General features: G+C 47.7%; 4 pseudogenes; all 4 read right to left on the reverse strand.

Moving 5' to 3' along the window:
* Positions 1-8226: 8226 nt before the first annotated feature.
* Positions 8227-8345, reverse strand: LOC143947197 (5S ribosomal RNA; annotated as a pseudogene).
* Positions 8346-8668: 323 nt separating this feature from the next.
* On the reverse strand, positions 8669-8787 carry LOC143948348 (5S ribosomal RNA; annotated as a pseudogene).
* A 3447-nt stretch (positions 8788-12234) lies between these two features.
* LOC143950077 (5S ribosomal RNA) lies at positions 12235-12353 on the reverse strand (annotated as a pseudogene).
* Positions 12354-13047: 694 nt separating this feature from the next.
* Positions 13048-13166, reverse strand: LOC143949548 (5S ribosomal RNA; annotated as a pseudogene).
* Positions 13167-25255: the final 12089 nt, after the last annotated feature.

Here is a 25255-nt window from a genome sequence, read left to right on the forward strand (position 1 = left end):
GCCTAGAGAGAGAGGAAAAAAGAGAGAAAGAAACACAGTACAAAATAAAAGAAAACATTGTCAAATAACGGGTCCGGAGGTCCTATAGGGACACCGGATCCGCACGGTTCCTTATCGGCTCCCCAACCCAAAAATGAAATAAAAGTCGGGTTAGGGAGGCACCAACAGTCCACTCCACCAAAGGAACCAACAAGTGGAAAACCACAGGGGGGGGCAGTAACCCGGGAGTCGATCCGGTCCGAGACTCAACCTAGGCCAGCCCGAGGAATAAAAACTGGAAAAACATGTAGCTCCGGCAATCGGGGAAAAAAGCAGCAAAACCCCAAAAAATAGGGGAAAAAGAAAAACCGTAGAGGGGAGACGTCCGTTGGACAGGGCCAGTACTTCAGTCGCGCTTGGGTGATCCACGGTGGGGATCCGGGCCTTTGCGCCGTTTGGCCGAAGGGACTTTCTGCCAGATCACCGGCATCGGAGGGGGAGAGGCGACCAGATCCCAATCAGGCAGATGAGGGACAGGGATGTCGAGAGTGTCACAAAAGGGGACAAGATCTTCCGGGTAGCGGAGAGTTGCCGATTTTCCTTGGTGTCTCGCGGTCAGGCTGAAGGGGAAGCCCCATCTGTATAGAACTTTCTTATCTTGCAGGGCTCTGAGAAGAGGCTGCAACAGCCTCCGTTTTTGGAGTGTGATCCAGGAGAGGTCCGGATAAAGCTGAATCGGTGAGTTATCGAAGGCCAGATTTCGGATGGTGCGGGACTTGCGCATAATGTCTTCCTTGAGCGGGAAGGAGTGAATTCTGCAGATAACGTCCCTGGGTTTGGAGGCTGGGCCTTTGGGTCGCAGGGCCCGATGGGCTCTATCCATTTCAATGTGCTTGTCCGGGTCTTCCCCCAACATCTCGTTGAATAGCATTTGCAGTGAAGACTGAAGGTCCTCGGCGCCCTCCGACTCAGGCAGGCCGCGAATGCGAATGTTGTTTCTGTGGCCCCTATTGTCGAGGTCTTCCACTTGGCGTTGCATATCCCGAAGCAGGAGACGGTGATCCGAGGTCTCCACCTGAACACGGTGGACCGCCAGCTTGGTCTCCTGGACCTCCTCTTCCACCATCTCCACACGGTCAGATAGATGTTTGAGGCCAGTGTGCAGGGACTGGATCTCAGCGCGGCAAGTGGCCTGAACCTCCGTAATAAGCTGTTTAAAGTCCTCTTTCGTCGGCATAGATTGCAGGTATATCTGCCAGTCAGGACGGACGGCCTCATGGCATTGAGATGAAGACAAGGAGGGCGGAGAATGGAGAGTCGGGTCGCCCCGCTGCAGTTCCCGGGTGGGAGAGGGGGGCCACGATGGCAGAGGTCCCCCGGGGTCAGCCCAGGAGGTAGCATGGGGGGGGCAGGGTGAGGGGTCCAGTTGGGCAGTTCCTCGGAGGCGGCCAGGGGCCCGGGCCACCTGGGCATAGGAGGGGGTGACATCTGAACGGGCCCTGACTTCACTAGAGTCCCGAGAACGAGGGGGCCTCTGCGCCTTAGGAGAGGCAGGCCGCGGCCCTGTCACTGGGGCCCCCCCCACAGTCGCCAGGGGCGTTCCAGCATCCCCACTAGGGGGACAGTCCGAGCACTCCCGAGAGTCCTCCAAGATGCCCGGGGATGTGGGGGACAGGGATGAGCTGAGGGCCGTGCTCGGGAGAGGAGCTGAGCGGAGAAGGCGGGGGAAGGCCTCTGAGCACTGGGTATACAGCAGGGGGGGTGGTGGATCTGCGGCCTGCTCCCCCCAGAGCACAGAGGGGGGAGCGGAAGATGGGGAACCCTGGGTGGCCTCTCCTGTGCATTGCCTACCCTGCAAAGCGTCCTGGGAGGAGGCAGGCCGGGACAGGGGCTGTGCGGTTGCAGGCAGGGGAGAAGGCTGGCATACCTGGGAGGACGTCGGGCGCCCGATCCGCGCCATCTTGTCGCTGCGGCCTAGCAGGAGTGGATCCCTGGCCGGCCCATCCGGGGCCTCCCAGCAGTCCAGAGCAGGGTCCGAGGGGTGACAGAAGGCTTCCCGCTCCCCCGCGGGCTCCAGGGGGAGCGGGGGCTGATGTGCGGCGTCCGTCCGGAGGTCAGAGGGGGCCGGAGGAGTCCGTCCGAGAGGCTCCGCGCCGTCCGGCGCCATCTTGCTTCCGCCGCCCGGCAAGGCCTCGGGCGGCTGAAAGTAGTTTTTAAAGGCCGTGGCGGGTCCCGGCGGAGGCTGGGGCGTTCCCCGGAGTGAGGAGGAACGAGTGGCCCGTGATCTCCCCATAAGGCGCAGGTTAGTCCCCGAATAAGTGCCTTGTAGCGGCGGGCTGAAGGAGAGCACTCACAACGTGCGTCCTTCCAGGTCGGCTGCCGGACACGCCCCCCCTAGATATGTTTTTAGTCGCCCACAATGCTATCCCGGCGGTCACAGACGCTCAGATAGGCCACATAGCCCTGTCTGACCATGCCCCGATTTCTTTGATGCTGAAGCTACAACAGGAGTCGTGTGGTCAGTCCTGGTGGAGACTGAACGAGTCTCTCCTGAAGGACCCTGAGACCCACGCAGACCTGCTTAGGGAATTAGAAAGTTACTTTGATCATAACCGTGATTCTGTTTCCAACCCCCTCATGTTATGGGCGGCTCATAAATGCTACATTAGGGGCATTCTTATTTAACATGGTCATAGACTCAAAGTGGCCAAAATTGAGGCTCTCGCCAAACTTATTGCCAAGTTGCATGCGTGTGAACAACGACACAAATCCCAGCCGACTGCTGCGCTGGAGGTGGAGGTGAGAGATCTTAGAGAACAAATCAGAGATTTCTCTCTCTTTCAGGCTAGAACCAGACTCATGTGGGTCCACAGGACGTATTATGAATATGGAGACAAGTGTAGTAGGTCCCTAGCGAACTCCCTGCGTGCCCAACGCAAAGCGTCCTTCATTCCAACCATGACCTCCCCTTCGGGTGCCAAACTTCATGATTCACGGGAGATAGCGGAGTGTTTCCGATCTTTCTATGAAGCCCTTTATAACTTGCACCCCCGGGACTCAGGAGACGCCCTCCAGGCCGGCACAGCGGCCATTGACGAGTACCTAGCTTCGGCAAACCTCCCGTCGCTGACACAGGAAGAGATAGAGCTTCTCTCGCAACCTATCTCCCCGGAGGAATTGTCGGCAGCGTTAAGAGACTCACCCAAGGGCAAGGCACCAGGCCCAGATGGGTTTACGGTCCCTTATTATAAGGCCTTCCTCTCCCTGTTGTCCACGCCGTTTGTGTCAGCTTTTAACGCCCTATTGGAGGGCCAGACCTTTCCACCGGAGCTGTTGCAGGCAAGCATCTCGGTCATACCCAAGCCGGAGAAGGATCCGCTTCTCTGTGCGAACTACAGGCCCATCTCCTTAATACGCGACCTTAAGCTCTTCACTAAGATACTGGCGGAGCGGTTGGCGCCCATTCTCCAACGCCTGATACCTCTGGATCAGGTGGGGTTTATTCGTAACAGGGAAGCCCGAGACAACACTACCAGGACAATCAATGTTATAGAACGCCCCAGACGCCTTAAACTACCGATTATGTTGCTCTCTGTGGACGCAGAAAAAGCGTTTGACAGGGTGAGCTGGCCTTTTTTGCTAGCCACCCTGCGAAGCCTGGGGGTACCCCCCCCCCATGCTTTCATGGGTTACAGCTCTTTACTCGTCACCGACGGCGATGGTTAGGGTCAATGGGTTTGCCTCGTCGCGTTTCACTATTGGCAATGGAACGAGGCAGGGATGCCCGTTGTCCCCCCTTTTGTTTGTCCTATCGCTTAAACCCTTGCTGCACCACATCAGGCAGAACATAGACATCAAGGGACTGGACACCCTCTCACACCACCATAAGGTCGCAGCCTTTGCAGATGACCTCTTGTTCTATGTCTCAGAGCCTCACATTACATTGCCGAATCTCTTAGCGGAAATAAGACGATATGGCACCCTGTCAAATTTTAAAATTAACTTACAGAAATCGGAAGCACTCAACGTCTCCCTGTCTACCAACGCCCAGACGAGTCTAAGCACTAATTTTCCCTTTCGTTGGGCAACTGGGGCTATACAATATCTGGGTACCAAGGTTCACCCGGACCCACATCTGATTTTCCAATTGAATTTCCAGCCGCTTCTAAAAAATGTTGCCGTAGATCTAGAGAGGTGGTCAAAGTTGGCGACCTCTTGGTTTGGGAGATGCAATGTGCTCAAAATGAATGTAATGCCCAGACTCTTGTACCTATTACAAGCCTTACCGATAAAAATCCCCCAATCATTTTTTAAAGCCATGCGCTCCATCTTTATTCGATACGTATGGCAGGGCAGGCCTCCAAGACTCAGCCGAACATTACTGCTCAGACCAAAAGACAAGGGAGGGATTGGCCTCCCAGATCCGGCATGGTACTATACGACGGTGCACATGAACAGAGTAGTTGACTGGTGCAGACACCTGAAGGATAAGCTGTGGGTTCGTCTGGAGCATGAATCCGTACCATTTCCACTTGAGGGTTTGCCCTGGAGTGGACCGGGCTGGTCGGGAGCGACGCGGGCACACCCACACATTGAGCCAACGTTACAAGAGCTAGACAGATATTTTACCCTGACGGGCGTGCCCAGTTTCCCTTCGCCCATGACTCCTATTATTGGACACCCACGCTTTGAACCCGGCATGACGGAAAAGTCTTTCCGCCTCGACCCTGACTGGGACCTTGTGCGGGCCTCTTCTTTTCTTGGCCCTAGGACGTGGACAGCGGTCTCCACTATGTACGAGGCGTTAGCAACCACGGCCCTGGGACAGTGGAAGCTTTCCCAACTCTCCCACTTCTTGAAATCTTTGCCAAACAGTGGCGAATTCCGCAGACCCCTAACATCGTTTGAGGAGGTATTCTCAGGAGAGGGACCGACCCGAAGGTCTCTTTCCCTGTCATATCGCATCCTACTGGACCAACTCTCCCAGGGTAACCTGGTGTTCGTGGAAAAATGGGAGCGAGACCTGCATGTCCGGCTCTCGCCAGACCAGAAGAACCGCGCGCTTCTTTTTGCGCACAAGTCATCCCTATGTAGTAAATACCAGGAAATAGCTTATAAAATTTTGACCCGATGGTACAGGACCCCCACTGTCCTGGCGGCTATGTTTCCCGGTCACAGCCCTTTGTGCTGGAGATGCGGTGAACAAGCCGGCACGTTACTACATATCTTCTGGGAATGCCCTCAACTGGCCCATTTCTGGAGACAGGTTCTCAATATCATTTATGACCTCACGGCTATTGATCTCCAGAACAACCCAGCTGCGATCTTCCTCAATCTGACCCCACTCTCGAGCAAGAAGTACCATAAATCTCTCTTAAAACATCTTCTGAGTGGGGCCAGGGCATGTATACCTAGCATGTGGAAACAGCAGGCCGCTCCACTGGTGTCTCACTGGTTTGCAAGAGTTTGCGACATCTACAGTATGGAACAGCTCACATCAGCGTTAGGCGACAGGGAGGAAGAGCACACTGCTTGTTGGTTGTCTTGGAGCCTGTTCAGGTTTTCCGACGCATACAGATCCTATCTGTAGGCTCTGGCACGTGTATAGAGGGAAGGGTCCGGCCGTGGGAACCCATCGGAGTCCTCTTTCTTTCTCTCCCTTCTCGTATACCACCCTGGTTCACTCTCTCCCCCGTCTGCCTCGTAGCACTGTTAGCCCCCTATAACTTTCATTCTTTCTACCCCATCCCCTTCTCCTGCCCATTTGCTCCCCCCTCTTTCCCTACCCCCTAACTCCCAAGTATAATTAAAATACATGGTGATTGCAAGGATCTTTTCGTTTTGTTCCCTCGATTTCCCAGCCAGGGGTTGGCGGCCCTCGGGGTGGTCCCGGCTGAGCTCTTTGACCAATAGAATGAAGGTGACCGATGTTAGAGGCCCCTCAGTCTGGGCCTTGAGGGGGATCGCCCCGCGGACTGCCCTGGTTTATAAGTAGACACTAGGGTGCCAGATCATTAGAGTGGGATAATGTGGTGGCCTAGCCACGGCTGGGGCTGCTGCTGACATAAGTTGTTAGGTTTCCCCCGGTCCCCCACGAAGTATTAACTATGTATTTTTGTTAACCTGGAAAACTGAGGGATCTATGTCTTTTACAGTTTGTCTCTGTATTACCTGCAATCCGTAAATAAAGAATAAAAAAAAAAAAAGACACTAACCAGACCAGATCCTTCTATGGCACCTGGTCTTCCCAGGGAGTCTCCCATCCAGGTACTAACCAGGCCTGACGCTGCTTAGCCTCTGAAATCAGATGACATCGGGTGCTTTCAGGTTGATGTGGCCGTAAGCGTTCTCTTCAAGACACGCCCAACCCTCTTGACAAACGCCAAGATGGTCGCCTTGAGAAACAAGCAAAAAAAACAGGTCAAAGCCAACAACATAAAAAGAAGCCTATGGGCTTACAGCGGACCTTAAAAGATGGGACCCACTAGCTCTGTCATGGTTCGGACGCTGTAATGTGTTGAAGATGAACGCGATGCCACGACTTCTGTATCTACTACAAGCCTTACCTATCAAAATACCCCAGACTTTCTTTCATGCGGTTCGCTCAATCTTTATCAAGTTCCTCTGGCGCGGAAAACATATGCGTATTGGTAGGGCAATGCTATTGCGACCGAAATTGCGGGGAGGTATTGGCTTCCCGGACCCTGCTCTATATTACACAGCGACGCACATGAAACAGGTGGTTGACTGGTGCCGGTGTTCTGCCATATACTGTCCGGCCATGATATAGTGTCCACGCCGTACTGCGCATGAGCAGTACGGAGCAGACGAAGCTTCGGAAAATCTCCGAAGCTGAACGGCGCCTGCGCGGTGAGTGGAGGTGGTAGCCCCACCATCCAAGCGGACATAGGGTTGTGAATATTAGAGGGTCCCTCGCAGGCGAGCTTCGCTCGCCACGCTTCGGGCTCGGCCTCGCTGCGCTCGGCTCTTTTATATTCTTACTCTATGTCCACTTGGATAGTGGGGATAGAACCTGGACTCAGTGCGCAGGCGCCGTTCATGCTCGGCAATTTTCGGAATCTGTGTTGCTGTGTACTGCGCATGCGCAGTACACAGCGGACACTATCCGATGGGGGACCATATGTGATAAGACACCGGCATGGGGAACTGAAGCTATGGGTCAAGCTAGAGCAGGAGAATGCGCGGGTTCCACTGGCTGGTCTGCCTTGGGCGGGGAGGCCATTGGAGCCCTGTGTGACTACTCACCCGTTAATTGGCCCCTCGCTCGCCGAGATGGATAGTTTTTTTCATCTTTCCCACCTGACTAACTTCCCTTCTCCTATGACCCCAATTATTGGACATCCTAGATTCCCTCCGGGCCTGTCTGACCAGGCCTTTACCAGGCAAGCCCCGAAAGGGCTTCTGAGAGCAGCCCTATTTCTTGGACCCACGGGCTTGATTCCCATGGGGACCATACTGCTAGAGCACGTACCTGTTGCATTGGATAGCTGGAGAGTTAGACAGCTAATCCATTTCCTCGGATCACTACCTAACCATTCGTTCTTCTCTAGACAATTCCACCCCTTCGAGGAACTTTGCCTGGATGATGGCCCAATTCGTGGTTCCCTCTCTAGGTCCTACCAAATCCTGACAGACGCACAATCCTCCACGGATCCACCCTTCCTAGCTAAATGGAAAAGGGACTTACAAACTACATTCTCCAAACCACAGAAGGACAGAATACTCTTTTTCGCCCATAAGTCGTCACTCTGCAGTAAATATCAGGAGATCTCATATAAGCTGATCACACGCTGGTATCGTACACCGGTGGTGTTGGCCAAAATATTCCCCGGTCAATCTGACCGCTGCTGTCGCTGCGGGCAACAGGCTGGCACCATTCTCCACATTTTCTGGGAATGCCCTAAATTACAAACATATGTTCCGACCCCATTTGACTACTACACAATACTCTTCCCCTATCTATGGATATCTAAACTCTTCGAGGGTAGCAGGGCTAGTATCAATAATATTTTAAGTGGTAGAGGATCCCAACGAGATGGAGCTTTAATCTCATCTTAATATGACCGCAAAGCTGTACACGTGCTATTCTCCTCAGACTTCTTACCATTGGCTCTGATATCCATGCAATATGATCGTTTGTTTATAACTATTTGTATCACACATTCTGTGAAGTTGCCTTTGCATTGTATGTCGCATACTACTAAATAAAAAAACAAAAAAAACAGAAGCCTATGGCACCTGGTATTCCCAGGCGGTCTCCCATCCAGGTACTAACCAGGCCCGACACTGTTTAGCATCCGAGATCAGACGAGATTGGGCGCTTTCAGGGTGATGGGGCCGTAGGTGATCTATTCGGGCACTCTTAACCCTCTTGACAAATGCCAAGATGGTCACCTTGGGAAACAAGTGAAAAAAAAAACAGGTCAATGTCAACAACATAAAAAGAAGAATACGGCACCTGGTATTCCAACGCCATCTCCCATCCAGGTACTAACTAGGCCCAACCCTTCTTAGCCTCAGAAAAGAGAAGAGATAGGGCTCTTTCAGGGTGATGCTGCTGTAAGCGATCTCTTTGGGCACTCTCAACCCTCTTGACAAATGCCAAGATGGTCACCTTGGGAAACAAGCAAAAAAAAGAAAACGAATCAACGCCAACAACATAAAAAGAAGTCTACAATAACTGGTAATCCCAGGTGGTCTCCCATCCAGGTACTAACCAGGCCCGACTCTTCTTAGCCTCCAAGATCAGATGAGATTGGGTGCTTTCAGAGTGATGTGGCCATAGGCAATCTCTTCAGGCACTCTCAACCCTCTTGACAAACACCAAGATGGTCACTTTGGGAAATAAGCGAAAAAAAAACAGGTCAACGCCAACAACATAAAAAGAAGTCTACGACACCTGGTATTCCCAGGCGGTCTCCCATCCAGGTACTAACAAGGCCCGACTCTATTCGCCTCCAACATCAAACGAGATGAGTCGGAAGCTAGAGACAATACGGCCCGAGTCCTCAATTTAATCCATGCGGCGCATGTACAGGGAGGGCCCTTGCTTATGCTGTCAACGGACGCGGAGGAGGCCTTTGACAGGGTGGCCTGGAACTTTATGCAGGCCACCCTGGAACATATAGGTCTTGGCCCCAACATGATGAGCTGGGTAATGTCGCTTTACTCCACGCCATCGGCAGCGGTACGGGTGACCGAGTGGTGCTCGGACTCTTTCCCCATCACTAATGGGACGAGGCAGGGGTGCCCTCTGTCTCCCCTAATTTTTATTCTGACACTGGAACCACTTATGTGTCACGTTCGGAATGACCCGAATATTACTGGCATATCCAAACCCTCGGCACAGCACAAAATTGCGGCGTACGCTGATGATCTAATTTTTTCCATCTCCAATCCACACATTTTGCTTCCCAAAATACTTGCGTCTCTACAGCGACACGGCAGCCTATCAAACTATAAAAACAATTGCGCCAAGTCGGCTGTATTGAATATATCGGTCCCGGATGGTGAGGCCAAGAGGCTCCGCTCCTCTTTTCCATTCTACTGGGCTGAAAAATCTATACGTTAACTGGGCGTTGACATCGCAGCCGATTTAGCGCAATTGTACCTGCTTGATTTTGTCCCTCTCCTGGATAGACTGAAATCTGATTTGGGAAACTGGCATGCTTTAACACTGACCTGGTTCGGGCGCTGTAATGCATTAAAAATGATGGCCCTCCCTCGGATCTTATACATGTTCCAGACATTACCGATCCGGTTACCCCCAATTTTTTTCAGACAACTGCAGGTGCTGCTCCGGGACTTTATTTTGGCGCGCAAACCGCCCAGAGCCCGTTTGCAATTGCTTGCCAGACCAAAGGACAAGGGGGGTCTGGGTCTCCCAGATCTCAGACAATACTACAGAGTGACTCTGCTAGCGAGAGTCGTTGATTGGCATTGTAATGGCCCACACAAGCAGTGGGTGGAGATGGAGATTGAGGATGGATCCATTCCCCTATTGACCTCCCCGTGGCTCCTGTCCTCCCTACCAAAAGACCTCAGAGGTCACCCCGTAGTGGGAGCTACGTTGGCTGTTGTGCGGAGGTTGTTCCGCTGCACACACATTGCTCCCCTGTCATCACCAATGACTCCGGTTATAGGTAATCCAGACTTCCCATCGGGATTTACCAACAAGAAACTGCGACAGTTGACACTGGTGGGGAAACAGCGTCTGGGAGAGGTGTGGCCCATGGGAAGGCTCCCGACCACGCAAACTGTCGCCGAGCTTTCTGACCCTCCGCTTGACTTGTTTAGTGCTTATCAACTTCGTCACTTTCTTCTGGCCATACAAAGGGCCCCCTACACTCCTAGAGACCTGACACCCTATAAATCCATCTGTCACAAAAGGGAACCTGTGCGACACACCCTCTCCCTTCTGTACAACCTATTGAGTAGTCAGGAGGAGGAGTCGACCCCCACCATTTATCCACAAATGGGAGAGGGACTTAGGCATCACATTTACCCCACAACAGATAGGGAAGATCCTGACCTTAGTACATAAAGCTTCCATCGCAAACCAATATCAAGATACAAGATAGTCTCACGCTGGTATAGAGTCCCATACCTTCTGAATAAAATGGATAGATCGATCCCGGATGTTTGTTGGAGGTGAAATTCAGATATGGGGACCATGGGACACCTTTTCTGGGCATGCCCGACCTTGAGGAACTTTTGGGTTCCCAGTAGCGTGCCTTCTACACTTGACCGAACAGCCTGTTCGAAAATACAAAAAAAACCCTCACGATGCAACTCCTGAATGCCGCCCGGGCCTGCATTCCCGCACTGTGGAGGCAGCCTCAGCCCCCATCCAAGGTGCTGTGGTATTCCAAAGTCAATCATATTCTCCGGATGGAAGAATTGACCGCCACCCTTCACAACACTGAAGAGGCATTTAGTGTTACATGAAGGCCCTGGAGGTATTTTACTGGTACTCGAGACTACATTCGGGAGGTGAGCAGTGCCTCCGTCCCAGAAAACGACTGAACATCTAACGTTTACCTACGTAGGCCATGTCTGCCCTGGGTGGCATTCCCCCCCTCCTTTTTGTCTTTATTTTTCTTTTTTTCCCCGTCGCCATCCCCCCACCTCCTCTCTCTCCGTCTTTGCACTCTCTTCTTCCCCCGTCCTCCCTTTTGACTATGCCTTGTCTCCTTACTAGCCTTCGGGACCCAGAAGAACCCCAGGGTTCTGGACATGACCGGCTCATATTTTACTCTGGTTCACGTAGGTCATGATAAGCTGGCTCGCTGTGGTCCCAGTTGTTCTCCATGATTACATTTGTCCGAACGGAGCTGCACTAGTTATACTGTACTACATGTCGGAGGTGGGGTTTCTCTATTTTCTGCATGAAACTGTAGGACTCCCCTCTGAGAACCCAGAGTTAATTGGCTGCCTATTTTTTGTTAGCATGTAATTGTGACCCTGGGTCATGCTGTATGGTTGACTGTTATATTTATGTTGTTCTACTTAATAAAAGAATAATAAAAATAAAGAAAATAAGTCAATGCCAACAACTTAAAACTAAAGCCTATGGCATCGAGAAATCCCAGGCGGTCTCCCATCCAGGTACTAACCATGTCCCAACCCTGCTTAGCCTCTGAGATCAAATGCACGCTCAACCCTCTTGACAAACGCCAAGATGGTCACCTTGGGAAACAAACAAAAAAAACAAGTCAACGCCAACAACATAAAAAGAAGCCTGCGGCATCTGGAAAACCCAGGCGGTCTCCCATCCAGGTACAAACCAGGCCCAACCCTGCTTAGCCTCTGAGACCAAACGAGATTGGGCGCTTTCAGGGTGTTGTGCCCGTAGGCAATTTCTTTGTGCACTCTCAACCCTCTTGACAAATGCCAAGATGGTCACCTTGGGAAACAAGGGAAAAAAAACAGGTCAAAGCCAACAACATAAAAAGAATCCTACGGCATCCGGTATTCCCAGGCGATCTCCCAATCAAGACACTAACCAGACCAGATCCTTCTATGTCACCTGGTCTTTCCAGGCAGTCTCCCACCCAGGTACTAACCAGTCCTGATGCTCCTAAGCCTCTGAAATCAGACGAGATCGGGTGCTTTCAGTGTGATGTGGCCGTAAGCGTTCTCTTCAAGACACGCCCAACCCTCTTGACAAACGCCAAGATGGTCGCCTTGAGAAACAAGCGAAAAAAACAGTTCAAAGCCAACAACAAAAAAAGAAGTCTATGGCACCTGGTATTTCCAGGCGGTCTCCCATCCAGGTACTAACCAGGACCGACACTGTTTAGCCTCTGAGATCAGATGAGATTGGGCGCTTTCAGGGTGATGGGGCCGTAGGTGATCTCTTTGGGCACTCTCAACCCTCTTGTTAAGCGCCAAGATGGTCACCTTGGGAAACAAGCGAAAATAAACAGGTAAACGCCAACAACATAAAAAGAAGCCTACGGCACCTGGTATTCACAGATGGTCTCCCATACAGGTATTAACCAGGCCGTACACTGCTAGGCCTCCGAGATCAATGAGATTGTGCGCTTTCAGGGTGTTGTGGCCATATGTGTTCTATTTAGACACTCTCAACCCTCTTGACAAATACCAAGATGGTTATCTTGGGAAACAAGTGAAAAAAAAAAGTTCAACGCCAACAACATAGACCCTGCCGGTCTCCCATCTGACCCAGACCCTGCTTAGCCTCTGAGATTGGGCGCTTTCAGGGTGATGTGACCTCAGGCGAACGCTTTGGGACATACTCAAAACTCTTGACTGATGCTAAAATGGTCACCTTGGGAAACCAGCGAAAGAAAAACAGGTCAAAGCCATTAATATAAAAAGATTCCTACGGCACCTTTAATTAGGTACTATCCAGGCCGGACCCTGCTTAGCCTCTGAGATCAGATGAGATCGGGCGCTTTCAGGGGGATGTGGAAATAGGAGATTTCTTTGGACTCTCTCAGCCCTCTTGACAAATGCCAAGATGATCACCTTGGGAAACAAGCGGAAAAAATAAACCATGTCAACGCCAACAACATAAAAAGAATCCTACGGCACCTGGTATTCCCAGTTGGTCTCCCATCCAGTTACTAATCAGGCCCGACAATGCTTAGCCTCCGAGATCAGACAAGATCAGGCACTTTCAAGGTGATGGGGCCATAGGCGATCTCTTCGGGCACCCTCAACCATCTTGACAAACGCCAACATGGTCATCTTGGGAAACAAGCGAAAAAAACCAAGTCATTGCCAACATTGGAGGCTAAGCAGGGTTGAGCAATCAGTTTCCTTGCCTGAAATAGGCATCTCAGAACTGCCATCTGGCTACTTCCCGGGTTTCCAACTCCTTCAACTAATCCCAGGAGACAATACTTCGCCTCCATCCTGGTGGAGGTTCCAACCACCCGATCAATGGTTCCTGTCACCTCTGTCCAGTAGCGGATCAACTTCGGGCATCTCCAAAACATGTGCATCATGTCTCCCCCCATGTTCCCGCACCGGGGGCAACTTGCGTCCGGCCGTTCGGCCAAACTGAAAAAGTTTACGAGGAGCATAATAGGTTCTATATAATAAGAACAGATGTGGCATCCTCTGTGAGGAGAGCCACAATTCACCACAGGCAGGATTCCTGTGGCCAATTATAGCTCAGGGGGGTTTAGTACACACCCCCCACTATATAAGGCCGCCAGCGCGGCGGCCTTGTATAGTGTGTTGCGGTGGTCAGGGAAAGTGGACTATAGGCAGGGACAGTGTCTTTACTGCTTGGGAACCTAGCACTGTTACAGTGGGTGTTATGTGCCTCCTGCACAGTACACACCTGAAGCTACCCTTTATTACTGGTGTTAAATTTCTGCAATATATGCATCTGCAGTGCAGAAGTTAGAGTCGGTGTTGTGTGCCTCCTGCACAGTATACACCTTATTGCTGGTGTTCTGTTTCTGTAATACAGGAACCTAGTACTGTTACAGTGCTAGGGTGTACAGAGAAGCTGGTATATATAGAAGACTACAGCATACAGAAGAAAGGCTAGTGAATACAGAATACAGGTTTCGTGTATGTAGATAGGCTTGAGTATACAGAGATGCTAGAGTAAACAGTGAGGCTGGGGTACACAGAGAGGCTAGTTTAAAGACAAATACAAAGATGTTAGTGTATATAGAGAGGTTAGTGTATAGAGAGAGTCGAGTGTATACAGAAAGGACAGTGCATATAGAGAAGCTAGTGTATACAGAAAGGGTATACATGAAAGCTGACATTCTATACAGAAGACTGGGTAGTGTATACAGAGAGTCTAGTGGGTACAGAAGACAGGCTGGTGTATTCTAGCTAGTTTTTACAGTCTAGTGTATACAGAAGACAGGCTGTGGTATACAGAGAGTTTAGTGTATTCAGAGAGTCTAGTGTATACAGTCGGCGAGTGTATACATAAGACTGGTTAGTTTACACAGTGTTTACAGAGATGCAAGAGTGTACAGAGAAGCTGGTATATATAGAAGACTACAGCATACAGAAGAAAGGCTAGTTAATACACAATACAGAAGACTCGTGTATGTAGATAGGCTTGAGTATGCTAGAGTAAACAGTGAGGCTGGGGTACACAGAGAGGCTAATTTAAAGAGAGGCTAGTATATACAAAGATGTTAGTGTATATAGAGAGGTTAATGTATAGAGAGGGTCGAGAGTATAGAGAAAGGACAGTGCATATAGAGAAACTAGTGTATACAGAAGACAGGCTTGGGTATACATCAAAGCTGACAGTGTATACAGAAGACTGAGTAGTGCATACAGAGAGTCTATTGGGTAAAGAAGACAGGCTGGTGTATTCTAGCTAGTTTTTACAGTCTAATGTATAAAGAAGACAGGCTGTGGTATACTGAGGGTTTAGTGTATTCAGAGAGTCTAGTGTACAGAGAAGCGAGAAGCTAGTATATATAAGGCTAGTGAATACAGGCTAGTGAATACAGAATACGGACTCGTGTAAGCAGATAGGCTTGAGTATACAGAGATGCTAGAGTAAACAATGAGGCTGGGGTACACAGAGAGGCTAATTTAAAGAGAGGCTAGTATATACAAAGATGTTAGTGTATATAGAGAGGTTAGTGTATAGAGAGAGTCGAGTGTATACAGATAGGACAGTGGATATAGAGAGACTAGTGTATACAGAAGACAGGTTTGGGTATACATGCAAGCTGACAGTGTATACAGAAGACTGGGTAGTGTATACAGAGATTCTAGTGGGTACAGAAGACAGGCTGGTGTATTCTAGCTAGTGTTTACAGTCTAGTGTATACAGAAGACAGGCTGTGGTATACAGAGGGTTTAGTGTATTACAGAGATGCAAGGGTGTACAGAGAAGCTAGTATATATAAAAGACTACAGCATACAGAAGAAAGGCTAGTGAATACAGAATAAAGGCTGGCTTCTACGGAGAGGCTACCACTACGGAGATGCAGAACACTATATATAGAGAGAGGGTATATAGAGAGGCTAGATTATACAGAGAGGCTAGTGCATAGAGTGAAGCTATTGTATATAGAAGCCTGGTTAGTGTATACAGAGAAGCTAGTGTGTACAGAAGAAAGGCTAGACAGGCTATAAAGAGAGACAAGTTTTTACAGAGGACAGTTTGGGGTATACAGAGATGCTAGTTTATACAGAGAGACTAATGTATACAGAAGACAGGCTAGGGCATACAGAAGACAGAAGACGGGCTAGTGTATTCAGAACATAGGCTAGTGTATATCGAAGACAGGCTATTGTATGCAGAAGACCGGCTAGTGTAAACATGCTGGTGTATATAGAGAGGCTAGAGAATTTAGAGGGTAGGCTAAGTGATAACAGAAGACAATCTGGGCTATACAGAGACATCTCATCATTTCATCTAGCTCACATCTCTAATGGAGTTTGTCTCATTGCCAGGTTATGCCTTTTCATTCTTATGCTAAATATAGATCACTACACGATTTTAATCATCCACATCAAGCATGCAATAAAACTATCATACATCAAAATAAACCATGTACTCTTTTGCTCTATTTTGCATATTTGTACCGGGACTGTGAGTATGTGACAGTCCTGACACACCATCCTGACTTATTTTTCTTTATTTCTTATTAGAAATGGAGAGTACTATCTCAAAATCCGCTTAAATCTATTCACTTCCATGAGTTCTACCGCTAATTGTACCTTAATGCAAAATGTTCACAAAACCATCCATTTGCTACCAGACATGCTGCACATACTAAGAGTAATGTAACTATCGCTCTCTAACGATGTAAACAGTTTTATTGCTTTTCTGACATTGACCGAGTATCTCTGACATTAACTGAGTATCTCTCTGCACTATGATCTTAATAATAATAATAATAATAATAGGATTGTGTAATGCAAAGATCAACTAGTCTAATATAAGCTTTCTCATTGGTACCGGCATATCCTTTAAATTTAGACTAACGCAACTATTTCTCGGCCATTTTCAAGCTAAGCTTTCAATCTCTTACCTTTGAACAGCGATACTTCCTCCCTACAATATTAAGCCATTTAAATGTCCTATTGGTCGCCTATATTATACAACTCTTTGAAAAGCCTATATGTAGAGAATAAAACTAGTCTTACATCTTAATAAAACAGTTTTATTGCTCAACCAGTATCAGCTGTCATGACAAATAAACGTTTCCACTGTTTGACTCTATTTTCTGTATTACTTCTTTTTCTCCACCTTATCTGTCACAGTTAAAACACAGTGACAAAACATTTCTTTTTACCGCAGCAAAATGTGAGAAAAGCAGTATAAGCCGTCTTTCTGCCATATGCAACCATCTCTCGCTACCTCTATGCAATAGGATTCTCTTTCCAGTGGAAACGGAAAACAGTCAGTGTAAGCCGTCTTCGTGCGTAACAAAATTAGTGGAACGATTTACACGTTGGAATTTGCAAGCTACGTCAATTTACTGTTAAATAGAGTACCTTTGCATTTATCCCTTGACTTTGCAACTATCCCTTGATCCCTTTTGTGTATTCACTTTATCTCGACCTATATATAATGCCTCAATATTTTCCTAATTTGTTTTGCTATACTTATTATTATATTATAGAGATTACTAACTCTAAATCATTGTAAACCTAACCATAGTTATAATGTCTACAGCTAATTTTACGTTAAAGCAAAATTCACACAAAGCCATCTTTTTAAAACCTTTACACATTAAGAGTAATGCAACCATCTCTCGCTACCTCTATGCAATAGGATTCTCTTTCCAGTGGAAACGGAAAACAGTCAGTGAAAGCCGTCTTCGTGCGCAGCAAAATTAATGGAACGATTTACACGTTGGAATTTGCAAGCTACGTCAATTTACTGTTAAATAGAGTACCTTTGCATTTATCCCTTGACTTTGCTACTATCCCTTGATCCCTTTTGTGTATTCACTATATCTCGACCTATACATACTGCCTCAAAATTTTCGTAATTTGTTTTGCTATACTTATTATTATTATTTTATAGAGATTACTATCTCTAAATCATTGTAACAAGTTATAATGTCTACAGCTAATTTTACGTTAAAGCTAAAGTCACACAAAACCATCTTTTTAAAACCTTTTACACACTGCACATTAAGATTAATGCAACCATCTCTCGCTACCTCTATGCAATAGGATTCTCTTTCTGACTCTATTTTGTGTATTACTTCTTCTCCACATTAACTGTCACACTGATAACCATTTGTAACACATAACACTTGCAACACATTTTTTAACAGCGGCAAAATGTGAGAAAAGCAGTGGGACGGTTTACTTGATTGAGAAGTGGTTGCAGTAGCAAAGCATAGGAATACAGTTTGATTACATTAATAACACATAATGCAACTATTTTACATTCATTTTACATTCACATCATGCATACATCCTAATGTAAGCTGTCTATCACTATTAATGTTCATGGTTACTGAAACATTATGCCGATGACCATTGGAAACGGAAAACAGTCAGTGTAAGCCGTCTTCGTGCGTAACATAATTAATGGAACGATTTACACGTTGGAATTTTCAAGCTACGTCAATTTACTCTTAAATACCCTTTAGCTGCTTAGCTCACACTTTGCTGTATGTAGCCGCGTTTACATGTAAGTAACCAATGGGGATTGACATTTCATGTCCATCTCACATCTCTAATGCAATTTGTCTCTTTGCCATGTCATACTTTGCCAGTTATTATACTTTCTCATCCGATAGAAACCTAGGCGTTGCTGATATTTCATGATTACAGCAATCATCTCATCTAATTGCTATTCCGACATTCTGCCTTGGTATTACTTTGCAATGCTCTATTGAACAATGTAAAGGTAAGCTAGATATTTTGTGTATTTCCAGTTAAACTCGACCTGTATATACTGTCTCAATATTATCCTTTCTAATTTTGCTAAATCAGATTATAGAGTTTGCTATGTCTAAATCCAGGTTACCTACTCACCTTTATTACGTATACTGCTAATTTTAGGATAATACAAAACCATCTTATTGCTTCTTTACACGCTGCACATATTAAGAGTAATGCAATGCTACCGTGAACAGTTTAATTGCTCGGGATAACTTTTACATTTAGAGTAATGAAATGATTTCTCAGTTTTTTTGGAGCTACTGCAACTATCGCTTCCGATCTCATTTCGACTGCAATACTTAATCTCTGCTATTGCAGAATATTTAGCTGCTGACACGTAATTAACTTGATTGATAAAAACCTACACACGTTGTTGCTGTTTTTTCACGTATTTCCACTTAAACTCGTTATAGTTATTTTGCTATATTTATTACTAGTATAAACAGATTACTATCTCTAAATCCTGGTAAACCAGCTCACACTAAACCATCTAATTTCTACCTTACACGCAGCACATATTAACATATTAACATTTAGCCGGTATAGTGAAATAGTAAACGAAATGTGTAGATCACTCATCTAATATCGTCTTTTCAGTGCTACCGGAACAACTTTTAAATTTAGAGTAATGCAACGATTTCTCAGTTTTATGAAACTACTGCAACTAACGCTTTGGATCTCTTTCCTGATAAATTACGCTCTGCAATATTAAGCCATGTAAATTGTCCTATTGGTCTGCTAACAATGCTATGTATAATAATACAAATCTTTTAAAAGCAATATCGTCTCACTGCAATACTTACACTCTGCATAATATATATGAATAATGCGAATAATGCTAATAATAAAGTCGTGTAAAACTCGGCTATAAGTAGAGAATCTATCTTACATCAAAATAAACCATGTACTGCCAAACCAATAATGGCCAATTACTCAACGTCTATCAGTCAATGACTTAACAAAATAAACTTTAGCACTCTTTTGCTCTATTTTGAATAGTTGTAGTTCTCCACATTAACTGTCACATTGATATCACCACTGACAACACACCACTTTTTAACAGCACCAAAATATGAAAAAAGCATTTTACATGTTTCAGAAGTAGTTGCATTAGCAAAAAATAAAGTCCTGTTTTCTTTACACGCTAGCTTTTCTGTATACATGAATCTCTCTGTGTACACTAGCCACTCAATATAGACTAGCCTCTCTGTCTTCTGTATACAGGTGCCCGTAATCGATATACACTAGCCTGCCTTCTTTTTACAATAGTCTCGGTGTCCCAGCCTCTCTGCATACACTAGCCTCACTGAATTCCCCAGACTGTCTTCTGTATACACAAGTCTATCTGTAAAAAAAATAGCCGGTCTTCTGCATACTCTAGCCTCTCTGTGTAACACAGTCTCTCTCTGGATTCCCTAGCCTACATCTCTGCATACCCAGGACCTTCCTCTGTATAATCTAGCCTATCTGTATACACTAGCCTGTCTTTTGTACAAATTAGCTTCTCTGTAGCCGGTCTTCTGTATACACGAGCCTCACTGTCTACTATTGGTTGTCTTTTGTATACACTAGCATCTCTTTATACATTAGCTCTCTGTATACCCAAGCCTCTCTGTATACACTAGTCCACCGGTATACACTAGCAAGTCTGCATACACTAGCCTCTCTTTGTAACTCAACTTCTCTCTCTGTATACCTTAGCCTCCATCTCTGCATACCCAGGACGTTCTTCTCTATAATCTAGCCTATGTGTATACACTAGCCGGTCTTCTGTAGACATTAGCCTCCCTGTATAAACTAGCTGGTCTACTGTATACACTAGTCCGTCTGTATACACTAGCAAGCTTGCATACACTAGCCTCTCTGTGTAACCCAGCCTCCATCTCTGCATACCCAAGACGTTCTTCTCTATAATCTAGCCTATTTGTATACACTAGCCTGTCTTTTGTACACATTAGCCTCTCTGTATAAACTAGCCGGTCCTCTGTATACACTAGTCCATCTGTATACACTAGCAAGTATGCGTACTCTAGCCTCTCTCTCTCTGTATACCTTAGCCTCCACATCTCTGCATACCCAGGACGTTCTTCTGTATAATCTAGCCTATCTGTATACAATTGCCTGTCTTTTGTACACATTAGACTCTCTGTATAAACTAGCCGGTCCTCTGTATACACTAGTCCGTCTGTATACACTAGCAAGTCTGTGTAACCAAGCCTCTCTCTCTGCATACCCTAGCCTCCATCTCTTGCATAAACCAGGACCTTCTTCTGTATAATCTAGCCTATCTGTATACACTAGCCTGTCTTTTGTACAGATTAGCCTCTCTGTGTAAACTAGCCGGTCTACTGTATACACTAGTCCATCTGTATACACTAGCAAGTCTGCATACTCCTGCCTCTCTGTGTAACCCAGTCTCTCTCTCTGTATACCCTAGCCTCCATCTCTGCATACCCAGGACGTTCTTCTGTATAATCTAGCCTGTGTTTTGTACACTTTAGCCTCTCTGTATAAACTAGCCGGTCTTCGGCATACACGAGTCTCTCTGTATACCATTGGATGTCTTTTGTATACACTAGCTGCTCTTTATACATTAGCTCTCTGTATACCCAAGCCTCTCTATACACTAGTCCGTCTGTATACACTAGCAAGTCTGCATACACCAGCCTCTCTTTGTAACCCAGCCTCTCTCTCTGCATACCCAAGATGTTCTTCTCTATAATCTAGCCTATTTGTATACACTAGCCTGTCTTTTGCACACATTAGCCTCCCTATATAAACTAGCCGGTCTTCTGTATACACTAGTCCGTCTGTATACACTCTAGCCTCCATCTCTGCATACCCAGGACGTTCTTCTGTATAATCTAGCTTATCTGTATACACTAGTGTATACAGACAGACTAGTGTATACAGAGGACCGACTAATGTGTACAAAAGACAGGCTAATGTATACAGATAGGCTAGATTATACAGAAGAACGTCCTGGGTATGCAGAGCGCTCAGCTTCAAGGTATGGCCAACGTGAGTAATATGAGGGACACTCCTCACCCCCGCCCCCACCTACCAGATCTGAGTTTCATCCCCTTGCCCTCTCTGCCCCGGTCATCTGGTGGCAGTTTTATGCACTCCCTGGCCCCCACCCATTCATAATCCTTACCGACCTTTCTTTCCGCTGCTCACAGGAACACACTGAATGACTTGTCTAATTAACCAACTTGTACAAGACACCGCTATCCTCCTGTCTGACACCGGTCCCCCTTGGAGGCTTTACCCCTCACTTTTTGGGTGGTCCCTGCCTCTCCCTGGATGCTCCACATATACCACAACGACATTGTCAGAGGGGCACCACTTGACAGGACACGGGGCTTTCATTCCGGTGCCATCTCCCATTGGAGGAAGGGATGATGGCCCCAACCCCTTGGCAGCAGGTTCTTTCATGTACAGACCAGGGCGGCTCATCTTCCCTTCTGGAGTCTTGACCTTAGATGGGGGAGTTGCACTTTGGGGGGTCTGAGTGATACCTAATGCGCTGTACTGGAAGGGCTTGACATTCCCGCATATGTGTCCCCTCCCCCTGGATGCGCCCCTTGTCCCCCCCTCTGACTCCCACCTACTCTTTGCTGACATTGCCTTCTGCAGCTTTCGGGGACCCTGGATGACTTATTTATTGAGCCTATTGGTACGAGACACTGCTTCCCTCCAGGGTGACTCTGGACCCCCCTGGAGGATTTACCCCTTACTGTTTGGGCGGTCCCAGCCTCCCTCTGGATGCTCTACACAGCCCCCGGTGGCGATGCAGGAGAGACACTAATTGGCGGGCCCCAGGACTGCTGCTCAGGTGAAGTCTCCCGTTGGATGGAGGGATGGTGGCCCCAGCCCCTTGCCTGCCGGATTTTCCATGCACCGACCAGGGCTGCTCCTCTTTCATCTTGATGTGGTGACCATGGAGGGGAGGAGTTGAAATTTATGGGGTCCGGGTGTTTGCTGGTGGGAGTGCGCTAAAGGACTTGACATTTCTGCATGTTTGTCCCCTCTCCCCTGTTTCCCCCCTCCCTCCCCCCCCCTTCCCACCCTTCCCTTCCCTCCTTTCCCTCCCCCTTTCCCCCTTCCACTCCCCCTTTCCCCCCTTCCACTCCCCCTTTCCCCCCTTCCCTGCCCCTTTTCCCCCCGGGCCGTGGACGGGGGAGAGGGGGGTAAGGAGAGGACAATCTGCCAAAGGGAGAAATGCATTTGTCCGGGGACTGCATGTACTTTAGGGGTATGGGACGGGGGGTGGTGGATCCCATTCTGTGATGCCTTTTCTGTTGTGACGGGCTCCCTCGTGCATGCCTATGTTTAGGGCGAGCCGAGGAGACCCCTCAGTGCTGACAGTTATATGCTCTACCTCTGTTTTGGTTATACTATTGTTTTTTGTTTCTTTGATGTTACTGATTGTCTTTTATTTGCATACCGGTATCAGACGTGACATTTACCACTGCCGGGACTGGGGGGACTAGGATTCGGGGGCTCCCTCTCCGACCTGTCTACCCAATAACCCAAGTAGGACAGCGCTTTAAACCCAGTGTACATCTGGTAAGCGCTATAGCATAATTGTGCTGTTTTAGTATACCCTTCCTGTACTGTTGAGTGCGGACAACCCTTAATTTCCCTCTCCCCCTGGGGTTGAGGTGCCCGGCCTCTTTTTCCCTTTACCTTTCCTTCCATTTGCCCTTCCTTTCTCCCCCTTAGTTCCCGCCATGCATTACCTACCCAAAACCTACCTTGGTTCAACTTTCTTTGCTTTTCTCTGATGTCCCCCTCCCCGAGGAGCGATGGCAGACTCAGTCAAGGTCACCTCTCTAAACGTTAAGGGACTGAACTCCCCTGAAAAATGGTGGATCCTCCTGTGAGAACTGAACACATCCTGTACTGATGTGGCCTTTATACAAGAAACACATTTTAAAAATACTAGCCTCCCCTTTCTATGGTCGAGATCCTTCCCTAAGGTCTACCACTCTACTAACCCCTCCTCTCCATTCTGATCTCTAGCAGGCTCCCCTGGGTTCTCCAGGATTCTCTGGTGGACCCTGGGGGCCAATATCTTTTTCTTAGGGGCCACATTGGAGAGCGCCTTTTTACATTTGCCACTGTGTACGCTCCCAATGATCACCAAGACACGTTCCTCAGAACTACCCTGCACAGATTATGTGACTTTCGGGAGGGCCAATTGATATTAGGTGGGGACTTTAATGTCCCCTTTCGCCATCGGTTGACACTTCTGCCTCTTGCTCCTCGCTCCCTACCCCTCACCTAGGTCTCTATTCTGGCACCTTAATGAGAGCCTCCTCCAGATACCGTAAGTTTTAGCAGATGTGACCAGGGAATTGGACCTTTATTTCCAAGAAAACTAAAGCAGGACTGTGACCCGGGGATAATTTGGGAGGCTCACAAGTCAGTACTCCACAGGGTACTTATCAGGCACGGGGCGCGCATCAAACGAACACGGAAGGAACAGCTTGCTAATCTGTTTCGTGAACTTGCCTCTGTGTAAGCGAAACATAAACATACCCCCTTACGGACCTTAGAGATTGAATTGGGGACACTCCATACCCATATTGCTGTCCTACTCCATTATAAAGCGAAAGCGGCACTCCAGGTTTGTCGTAAACTGACGTAGGAATCAGAGGACACATGCAGAAAAATCTTAGCCAGGTCGGTAAAGGAGTTGAAATTTGGCTCTTACATACCACAGTTGATAGATGAGAATGGCCAGAGGGCCTCTACCCCAACCCAAATAGTCGAAGTCTTTGAAAAATGTTACTCTGATCTCTACAACCTGCCCGATTCAGGGTCTGGACAGGACAATATAGACAGATATGTAACCGGTTCTGGTCTACCAACCCTCTCATCGGAATCACCGGAGTACTTGGAGGACCCGATCACACTGGAAGAAGTCCAGACGGCCGTGGGACCTCCGAAGGTGGGTAAGGCTCCGGGCCCTGACGGATATACCGCACAATACTTTAAGACCTTCCTCCCTATTCTCGGCCTGCGCTTGGTGAATTTATTTTCCTGAGGATACCCTTAGAGCCCACATCTCGTTGATAACTAAGGAGGGCAAGGACCCAGGCCTATGTGGGAGCTACAGACCCATTTCCCTCCAAAATTCGGTCCTAAAACTATTCTCTAACTCCTCGCCACGTGATTGGCACATTACTTGTAGTCCCTTATACATATTGACCAGTTAGGTTTTATTCCCACCAGGGAAGATAGGGACAACACCACTAAGGTGCTTACCCTGATCCGTAAAGCAAAGTCATCTGGGACCCCTTGTCTTTTCATGAGTACTGATGCCGAGAAGGCTTTTGATCGGGTCAAATGGACATTAATGTTCTCGGTCCTTCGCCATATAGGTCTGAGTGAACGGATGCTGGCATGGATAAGTAAGATATACTCACGTACTTACATTCCACCGGACATCGCGCGTACGTTTATGTTGAACTTCCCCCCACCCCTTGTCACTAAGATCCGCAGTTTGCTTCACGGGTGGCATTCTGGCCTCCATTCCTGGTTCAGCAGATGCAATCTCATTAAAATGAACATACTCCCTAAATTTACTTATCTTTTCCAAGCTCTCCCGATCCAGATTCCAGTCCTGTTTTTTAAGCAAGCTCAATCCTTGCTCACTCATTTTAACTGGGCCCACAAAAATCCCAGACTTAAGCGGTCACAGCTGACATTGTCTAAACAACAGGGAGGGTTTGTTCTCCCTAACTTGCGACGCTACTACCTGGCCTCCCATCTGGGGCATGTATTGGACTGGAATCGAAACAAACTTTCTAAGCTCACTCCCGAATTCCGCTAAGAAGCGCCATGTGGTGCTATAAGTATTCCCCCACAGAAT

Source organism: Lithobates pipiens, unplaced genomic scaffold, assembly GCF_037356315.1.
Source record: "Lithobates pipiens isolate NorthernLeopardFrog02 unplaced genomic scaffold, aLitPip1_a1.2 Scaffold_30, whole genome shotgun sequence".
Taxonomy (NCBI): Eukaryota; Metazoa; Chordata; class Amphibia; order Anura; family Ranidae; genus Lithobates; species Lithobates pipiens.